General features: G+C 36.4%; 1 pseudogene; it reads left to right on the top strand.

Moving 5' to 3' along the window:
- The first annotated feature begins 2,148 nt into the window (after positions 1-2,148).
- LOC146735210 (arylsulfatase B-like) lies at positions 2,149-9,371 on the top strand (annotated as a pseudogene).
- The last annotated feature ends 354 nt before the right edge of the window (positions 9,372-9,725 follow it).

Below are 9,725 nucleotides of genomic sequence, written 5' to 3'. Positions count from 1 at the left end.
ACCATACTGTGATATCCATTCACCATATAGTTATTTCCATTCACCTTACTGTGATATCCATCAACCATATTGTGATATCCATTAACCATATTGTGATATCCATCGACCATATTGTGATATCAATCCACCATATTCTGATATCGATTCACCATATTCTGATATCCATTCACCATATTGTGATATTCATTAACCATATCGTGATATTCATTCACCATACTGTGATATCCATCCACCACATTGTAATATCAATTTACCATATTGTGATATCCATCCACCATATCGTGATATCCATTCACCACACTGTGATATCCATTCATCACACTGTTATATCCATTCGTCATATTGAGATATATATTCGCCATATTGTGATATACATTCACCATACTGTGATATCCGTTCACCATATTGCGATATCCATTCACCATACTGTGATTTCCATTCACCATATTGTGATATCCAATCACCATAATGTTATATCCATTCACCATAATGTTATATCCACTCACCATATTTTGATATCTATTCACCATATTGTGATATCCATTCACGATATTGTGATATCCATTCACCATACTGTGATATCCATTCACCGTAATGTGATATCCATTCACCATATTGTGATATCCATCCACCATGTTGTGATATCAATCCACCATATTGTGATATCCATCCACCATATTGTGATATTCATTCACCATATTGTGATATTCATTCACCATACTGTGATATCCATCCACCATATTGTGATATTCATTCACCATACTGTGATATCCATCCACCATATTGTGATATCAATTCACCATATTGTGATATCCATCCACCATATTGTGATATCCATTCACCATATTGTGATATTCATTCACCATACTGTGATATCCATCCACCATATTGTGATATCAATCCACCATATTGTGATATCCATCCACCATATTGTGATATTCATTCACCATATTGTGATATTCATTCACCATACTGTGATATCCATCCACCATATTGTGATATTCATTCACCATACTGTGATATCCATCCACCATATTGTGATATCAATTCACCATATTGTGATATCCATCCACCATACTGTGATATCCATTCATCACACTGTTATATCCATTCGTCATATTGAGATATCTATTCGCCATATTGTGATATACAATCACTATACTGTGATATCCATTCACCATATTGTGATATCAATTTACCATTAGACAAGGGGATGGACTCAGCCCATTCCTTTTCAATATCTATGTAAATGACATTAAAACATCATTAGACTTGGCTCGTAATGACCCACCAATTCTCCTATGTCTGCTATATGCAGATGACCTTGTAGTATTATCCCAATCACATATTGGCTTACAAAATGCCATAAATTCTCTTGAAATTTACTGTAAGAAATGGAAACTCAATATTAATATCTCAAGTCAAAAATCATCATGTTTAGTAGGTCAAACAAATCACAGGACAAATTAAAATTCTATGTTGATGGAAAGGAACTTGAAAATACAAAAACCTACACATACCTCGGCGCATTAAACTACACAAATCAGGTAAATTCATCGGAGCACAAGAAGACCTCAGAGCTAGAGCAATGAAAGCATGTTTCAAAATGAAACAAATGCTATTCTCAGAAAAACTAATTTCAATCAAAACATACTTAAAAATGTTCGATGCAATTGTAAAACCAATTATGCTCTACTGCAGTGAAATTTCGACGAGCGAGAACATCAACAAATATAATGACAAATCTGTCTACACCAATGGAAAAAGTACAAATACATTTGTGCAAATACCTTCTAAAAGTAAATAGCAAGCCTACTAGAGTTGGGAAGATACCCTCTCATAGCAACAAGCTTAAAATATATGATCAAATATTGGATCAAAACAAATAATATAATAATATGGTGAATGAACGTCATGACATGATGAATGGAATTTTTTTCATGTTTGCGTTTGGAAAATTTTGCCTTACAACAAGGGGAATAATTGAAAAACAACTCATTGATATCAAACTAGGATTGCTGAGTGTTGACATGACAACAATGCGTGTAGTTTATATAGTTCATATAAATGGGAGTGTGCATAGACAGTGGTTATTAAAACACTTTGCAAATACCCTCAGTTCATTTATTGTGTATCATGCATACAGTAATGTCAATAAGTGTACTTCTAACAGTCCCAGTGCTTTTTCTGTCTGCATTTGCTCGTTGTGACAGACAACCGAACATTGTTTTCATTTTTGCTGATGACTATGGATGGAATGACATTGGTTACCACAATCCTATTTTCCAAACACCGAATCTCAATAGCTTAGCTGCGGACGGGATCAAGTTGGAAAACTACTATGTTGCACCGGTGTGTACACCATCAAGAGGACAGCTATTGACAGGACGATATGCGGTGAGTTTGTATAGAATAAAACCCGACATGTACCTACAGTTACATTTACCCCCAGGACAATTCTGAGTAGAATTTAAGATTTACATCCAACCAATACTCATATATTACAATGTGAAACACTGAATTAAAACTGGCAATCACAGCAAGCGCCTCGCCAATGCAGGCAGAAATACAACACGCCACGACTCTCTGATTGTACTGGAAAGAACAGTTTGCAATAACTTGTAGTGAACACCGCCTACGATGACTAGATGGTGATGGTATTGCGTAAGCAGATGCTCGGACATTACAAACAACATATAAAGCTATGTACTGATGGTTCGTAATTTTGTCACTCACTTACAATTGTCCTCGGCAACACTTGAGTAATTAATTTGTTGTAAAACGCAGAACTATTCTCATACTAGTTTACAACACATTTCACGCTTGCAGTTGTACTTTATATTAGTTGTTCCTCATTCAGGTGTGAATGACAACTTGGTCATGTATCATATGGTAAATACTAATGTGTCATGTAATCAGTCTGCTTACAGGGGTAAATTTTCCAGCAATACAGGTCTTTTAAAATACCAGTGCGTATCTTTACTAGGCGTCAGAACAAACCGGCCGCTTGCGGCCCTGGAAAAAAAGACGATCCGGCCCTGGTTTGGACGTTCCAAATAACTTGTGAATACATTCGCTGTGCATTTAATATATTAACCTTCATTGCACGACAAACCATAAATGTGCGTTCGAACACAGATTGTATTAGATATATATTATGTCTGCGGCCCACACAGGTTCACGTGCACAGGCGGCGGCCAGTAAATGAACAAACTTCTGCTGCACTGTGTCAATGCAAACACGGCATTAGCCCTGCAAAAGACGAAATATATGTTGTCAACAAGATAGTCATTTTACAAACCCATTGTTTGCTTCAGTATTTCAGTTTCACTGTATTTACAATCGATGAAAAGTAAAATACATTAATTCGGCATGGTGCAGTAACATATTGGTTTACGGTTATTTGAACATATTGTTTCAGTTATGATTCCCTTAAATGTTAACAAAATAAAAACAAATGAAACAAAGTCAATAAGTTTCTGAACCTGAAATATCATAGACTTTTTTTTATTCGAATCCACAGATGCGGTATGGGTTAGTACACAGAAATATAAGGCCTGCTCAACGAATGTGTCTACCACTCGATGAAGTAACATTACCTGAGAAAATGAAGCAAGCAGGTTACGCAACTCATATGGTCGGGAAATGGCACCAGGGATTCTACACACCAGCATGCATTCCCACACAACGTGGATTCGATAGTTTCTTCGGTAAGTATATATTTTAGCATAATCAGGAAATACGAAGAACATTTTAATCTGATTGTAAAATACATAATAAAGTAGCAGAATAAAGTGCCTTTGTCAAGACGTACATGTGTTGAAAGCACATACTTACTCTGTTATTATTAGGAATTTACATTTGTACTGAAGATTATTTCACTCATTCTGCCAGTGGTGGATTTGATTTGAAAAGAGGTGAGACTGATGTATCCCAAACTACCAAGGAAATTATTCTGCATTTATATTTACTCAAGAGGCTCAAAAGATAATTATGGAACATGATGACGAGGATGACGGAGTGAGTAATACAGCCGTGTTTATGTATTTATAAAGCACAATGTAGTACTTATTCTACTCTGTCGACTGCACAATCACATTGATTCAGAGTTCTTCGACGGTTTTCATCGTTAAATCGATCTTTAAATTGGCGCACTACTGTAACACCAGAGTGTTAAATCATTTTGTTTGTTTATGTGACACACTATTTGACAGTCTGGGTCTGTATATGTTTGTTTAATTTTTGTTTAATGTATTGATTTTTTTCAGCCATTGTTTTTGTACTTGGCTTACCAGTCAGTACACGCTAAGTATGCAAGTGTTCCACAGCAATACTCGGATCTCTACAATGGCATAATAGAAGATGAACGTCGGCGTACATTGGCTGGAATGGTAACCTGTATGGATGAAGGTATTGGGAATATTACCAAAACATTAAAAGATTCTGGACTCTGGGATAACACTATTTTAATATTTTCAAATGGTAAGTAATTAAATTGATTGTCCCGCGATTCCCTATATTTCGTTGGTGGTATTGAGGAAGTAGATTATATTTTAAATAACGTATATGTGTATTTGATGATTAAAGCGACAATAGCTGTGATATTGAACCATTTTTTGTTTCAATATAACAAAATCTTACCGAAATATTGTTTTAGACACAATTCCATGGGAGAAGTGGCCAATTACTAGTAACATGCGTTGCAAAAACCGAGACTTGAGTAGTCGCTATTGGCTAAATAAAGGGGACCGTAGAAAATTATGACGCACGGCGCACACTATTATGGGAAATGACACATAAAATCATAATTAAGCTAATATTCAAAGATTAGGGCACACTAAACCATTGAGTACTATTATGAAATGGAGGATGGAAAGTAAAATTATGATTAGAAAAGTTGGAGTACCGTTGTTTCCTATTTTTAACAATTTTAGGTAATAGATTTTTTTCCCTTCAAAATTTGCATGGTAATCCACACATTTTTACAGATATAATATATAATTCCAACTATTTATATTTAATTTGCGAATTGTTGCTCATTGAATTTGTATACCAAAATAATAATAATCAAAATAATCATATTAAACATTTCCATCATTTTTTTTAAATGGTAACTTTCAGTAACCCTGAGAAAAAGCTGATAGGATAATAAGTACAACACCATGTAATGCTTATATAATTAATGCACTTTGTAAAGTGGAACAAGATCTGTGAACAAAAATCGACTAATTCATAGGACAAATGTAAACAACTGACAAATATATAGTCAAATCAGTAAAAAAAGATATATTAATGTCAAGTGTTTTGATTGAAGTGAGTACATCCTGCTCAACTTATGGAACATGACATATATTATTCCAAGTCATATGGTCTGTGTAAAAAAAATGAGGTCTACATCAGACAAGTGACATGGATGTTATCTGTGATCATTTTTTAACAGCGTTATGGTATTTAACCACAGGCTCATTATATCTACCAAACAAACTTGAAGGCTTAGTATATAAAGTATAGGACTACCATTTTTGAAGTTAATCGTGTTATTATTAGTTATATTTTGTAAAGGACGCCATATTGATGAACTTGATTTTCTCAGCCAAATGACAGCCAACCAATCCCGTTATACATATGACTTTGCACCATTACCCAACGTATGGTTATGCTACCTCAATTTTATATGAAAACACTTGTGTGGATGCATTGAAAACTATCCATGTTGAAGTATGCAACACCATTTAACACGAGAAAAACACACTAGATCATCAGATCTAACCAGTCCGATGATCGATTTTATATAACTTGCAAATAAAATGATGTTTTTCGTGAAATATGCTTTGGCAAAATTAAGTACACGAATTTGCCATTTAATTCTTTAATTCCAGACAATGGTGGATTGCCAGCCCATGGTGGTAACAATTGGCCTCTTCGGGGTGAGAAGAAATCGTTATATGAAGGTGTTGTTCGGGGTTTGGCATTTGTACATAGTCCAGATTTCTCTGAAGACATGAAAGGCACTGTCAACACAGAACTGATGCACATTACTGATTGGTTTCTTACATTACTGGGCTTAGCGGGCGATGGAAGTGATTCCAATTCAGAGGAAAGCAAGCCATTGGATGGATTTGACCAATGGGAATCTATCAGGTATTTTACATTTGTGCAGCTTTTCTGATAGAAGCGCTAATGAACCAAAACTTACATATATTGTATACTGGCTTATTAAAATATTATTCTCTTTTTGACCATAGTCCTCTGACATGTGCTACCAATAGAGCTAATACGACATAGTTTCCAAGTTATGTGTTTTATACTGTTAATGGAATCAACTCTTACGCCATTCACAGACATTACCATTCTCTAAAACGTTTCAAATAAGACGTCATGGTTTACTTGTATTGTACGCTGGATCATTAAAATGCGACTTATTTTGACAATAGATGCACATCTGCCATTTGCGAAGTGCACGCGCCACTAATAGAACAAATACGGTGCATGTTAGTGTTAACCGATTGAAATAATTAGAACTTAATGATTTCATACGATTAAAAGTAGGTTGTAACTGAGTATGTATTGTAAGTCAATAGACCCAGGGTACGTTAGCTAGTACATGTGAGTTTATGTATACCAGCTGGTGTTCATTGATACTTGAGAACCCACTATCAGTTGACGAGAGTGACAGTTAATTAGTGTTATGGTTAGTGTGTGTAAATTTCAGTTAAATCTACAGGGAAAGTAAGAACTAGGTCAAAGCCAATTATGTGGTAACGAGTATAATTAGCATATATTTAACATTTGTAGTATATCATAGAAAATTTGTGATTTTTATTAGGAACTTTTGAGCATTGTTTAATCGCTTCCAGAATTACTGTGTTTGAATTAAGTTTCCTATACAGAGTGCCATAGCTTTCTTGGTAGCTATGGGGGTAACCCTGGAGACCAAATGGAAGATGAAGATGAAATCACTTATTACAAGCAAGTTAGTGGCTACTTAGTACTAATTAGGGCAGAAATTAATTAGAATAGCTTAATAAGCAATTGAGGTGATTAATATTAATTAGTCGTGAAATTAATAAGTTAACTAATTAGACATATGATAATAGTGTATTGACGTAGGTTTCTTTATTTTTTAGTTTTATTGTCATTGATAATCACACACAATTATCCAGATTTTCAAAGTTATAAGGCAATTTTCCCACTTTTTCAGAAACAATGGGCTGAGCTGTGTTTCACTCCATATAGGGATCGGGGAATTTTAGAATCATTAATACCTGTCGAAAAGTACACCGTCATTATCAGATGATGGACTCCTTGACCTATGGGGTGCGTCCAAGGGTGGAGTTACCCCCAGTAAAGATACTAGCTGAGCTTGCATGTTTGAATTAGTCAGCAGATAGTTCCCAGAGTGTCGACAGTGTTTTGGGACAGCTCTGTGGGGAGCAGTTGCATTCCTGCTTAAACCAGGAGTTAGCTGGGATGTGGTTCTCATATTCAGAGAGCTTATGAGAAGAGGAACTCAGAGAACTGTGTTTTCGGGAAATCGGTCCGGAATCAACGTTTCCAGCTGTATTTCAAGATTTCCTATGCAACGGGAGTGGGTGAATCTCACCCTGAACTTTTGGTGACTCTGTGGTGATATCAGTTCTCATCCATCAAAGAACCGCTGACTGGTGACATCTGATGGCAGCTGTAACTAAGCTAATATAGGTACAGTAATTCTCAACTTTCTACTTTCAAACTGTCTGCTGAATAACACTTGTACTGTGAGTTTTGATTGGTATTCAAGTTGTGTCCCACTGTACAGAGAACTATTTCTGAATTTTGACGATTGTTGTTGAACAGCGCTCTCAACGCTGTGCCTGAATAATTTGCGGACACACCCAGGCCACGCCCGTTGTTGTTGAACAGCGCACTCTACGCTGTACCTGGGTAATCACCGGACACACCCAGGCCACGCCCGATTTCGTCGTACAGCGCCCCCAACGGTGGATTTTGTCTCAGGAACTGCACACAGAAGCTGACTGTGAGTGAACTGTGACCTGATGTGAACATCGATGCTGAACTGTTGACGTATTCATGTGTTTGTTACTTATGCACACTTGTGTTTTTTGATTGATTAATGGTTATTGTTCATTTATTGTTGATAACATTGGCTTTGTTAGGGACAAATTAGCTGATTTTATTATTCATTGAGGGACCGATTAGCAAATTTAAACTCAAACTCTAATTAGCTAAGGTTAGGTTTTCTTCCTTTCTTTGATATATTTTCAGGATATCCTATCTCACATATTTATATGCATATGCTAATTATTGTACCTTTGTTTATTTTACTGAAGTAGATTGCATTAAAGATTGTGGAGTTAAATTGCCTGTGTGTGCCGCCTGGTTTTGTTGCCCCTGCTTCCGGTCTTGGTGACTATATCGATGAACCACATGTATCTTTCCTGTGCCGAGCCCCAAAATTTATCTTTCCCGTACACATTTGTCCCACTGAATCAATGATCTATGAGGCTTTGTGAACGGTGTGTTACATTATAATAACGTAGAATAATCCAGTGGCGGATCGAGAGGGGGGCCAGGGGGCCATGCCCCTCCAAACGCATGACGATTTGTATTATCTGGATTACGCATAGCTTCTCTGCGATTTACGCTCCGTATATCTTAAGCGTAGCTTGGACCCCCCAATACATTTTGCTGGATCCGCCACTGGAATAATCTGTGTATTAATTTATTGAAATCAACCCCTCACCCTAAATGGTGATGTACTCAAATGTTGAGGGTTATACTATTTATACAGCGTTTATCGTGCTATACCTCAACCTCAGAGGTTTCAAATAAGCACAGTCTATATCAAGATTGTTGGGAAAACAATTGGTTCCCTTCTACTTGTATTTTAATATTTTATGATTAATTGTTATATATTACACAGTACGGGCGCAGCATCGCCTAGAAAGGCAATATTCCTCAACATAGACCCGTTACAACCACCACCGCAAAACATGGATCCTTTGCCTGACGAATGGACTGAAGAATATGATACATTAATCATGGTCGCCATCTGAGTTGGGGAATGGAAATTATTGACATTATTCCCACTTGCACCAATTGTAGCTATTTTAAAAATTACAATGAGTTGTGTTCATTTGTTTTCAGGCGTCGGAATATGGACACCTGAACCTGAATCTGGACAGGAACCAGTTAATCCTACCGGTAGTCCTGGTAAATCTGTGTGGTTGTTTAACATCGCAGAGGACCCCAACGCGTCTGCTCCGCCAACTTATCCTGATGATGACCCAGATGCTATTTCTCCCCCTACCGGAGTTTGGATTCCATGGGTGTTTGAGTCAGACTCCTCAAGTGAATCTGAAGAAAAATGATCTCCTGGACCCAGTTGCGATATTAATTTGACAATTTAATTTAAATCAAATCATTTAATTTGGTATAGTCTGATTTCAATATAAATTCCTAATCCGGCTTCGCTAATTCAGTGTCAAGACATCATTTAACTGGATTTACTTTCTGTCTTCTGTCGCCAATAAATTAATAATAATATTCCAATAAATTAGATATGTCGTAATTAAAACCCGTATCGTTCCAGTGTCATTTGTGATTTGACCAATTTGCTTATGAAAGACTCTTGTTGTGAAAAGCTCTCTCAAAAAAGTTCGCTTTGTGTTTAGAAACGTGCTTGCACGGGGTAGTTTACAGGGTATGACCAGACACTGGATTGC

The sequence above is a fragment of the Saccoglossus kowalevskii genome, chromosome 13 (assembly GCF_978046115.1).
Source record: "Saccoglossus kowalevskii chromosome 13, keSacKowa6.1, whole genome shotgun sequence".
NCBI lineage: Eukaryota > Metazoa > Hemichordata > Enteropneusta > Harrimaniidae > Saccoglossus > Saccoglossus kowalevskii.
The sequence above is the reverse complement of the archived record's forward strand: the minus strand, read 5'-3'. Positions and strand labels throughout refer to the sequence as shown.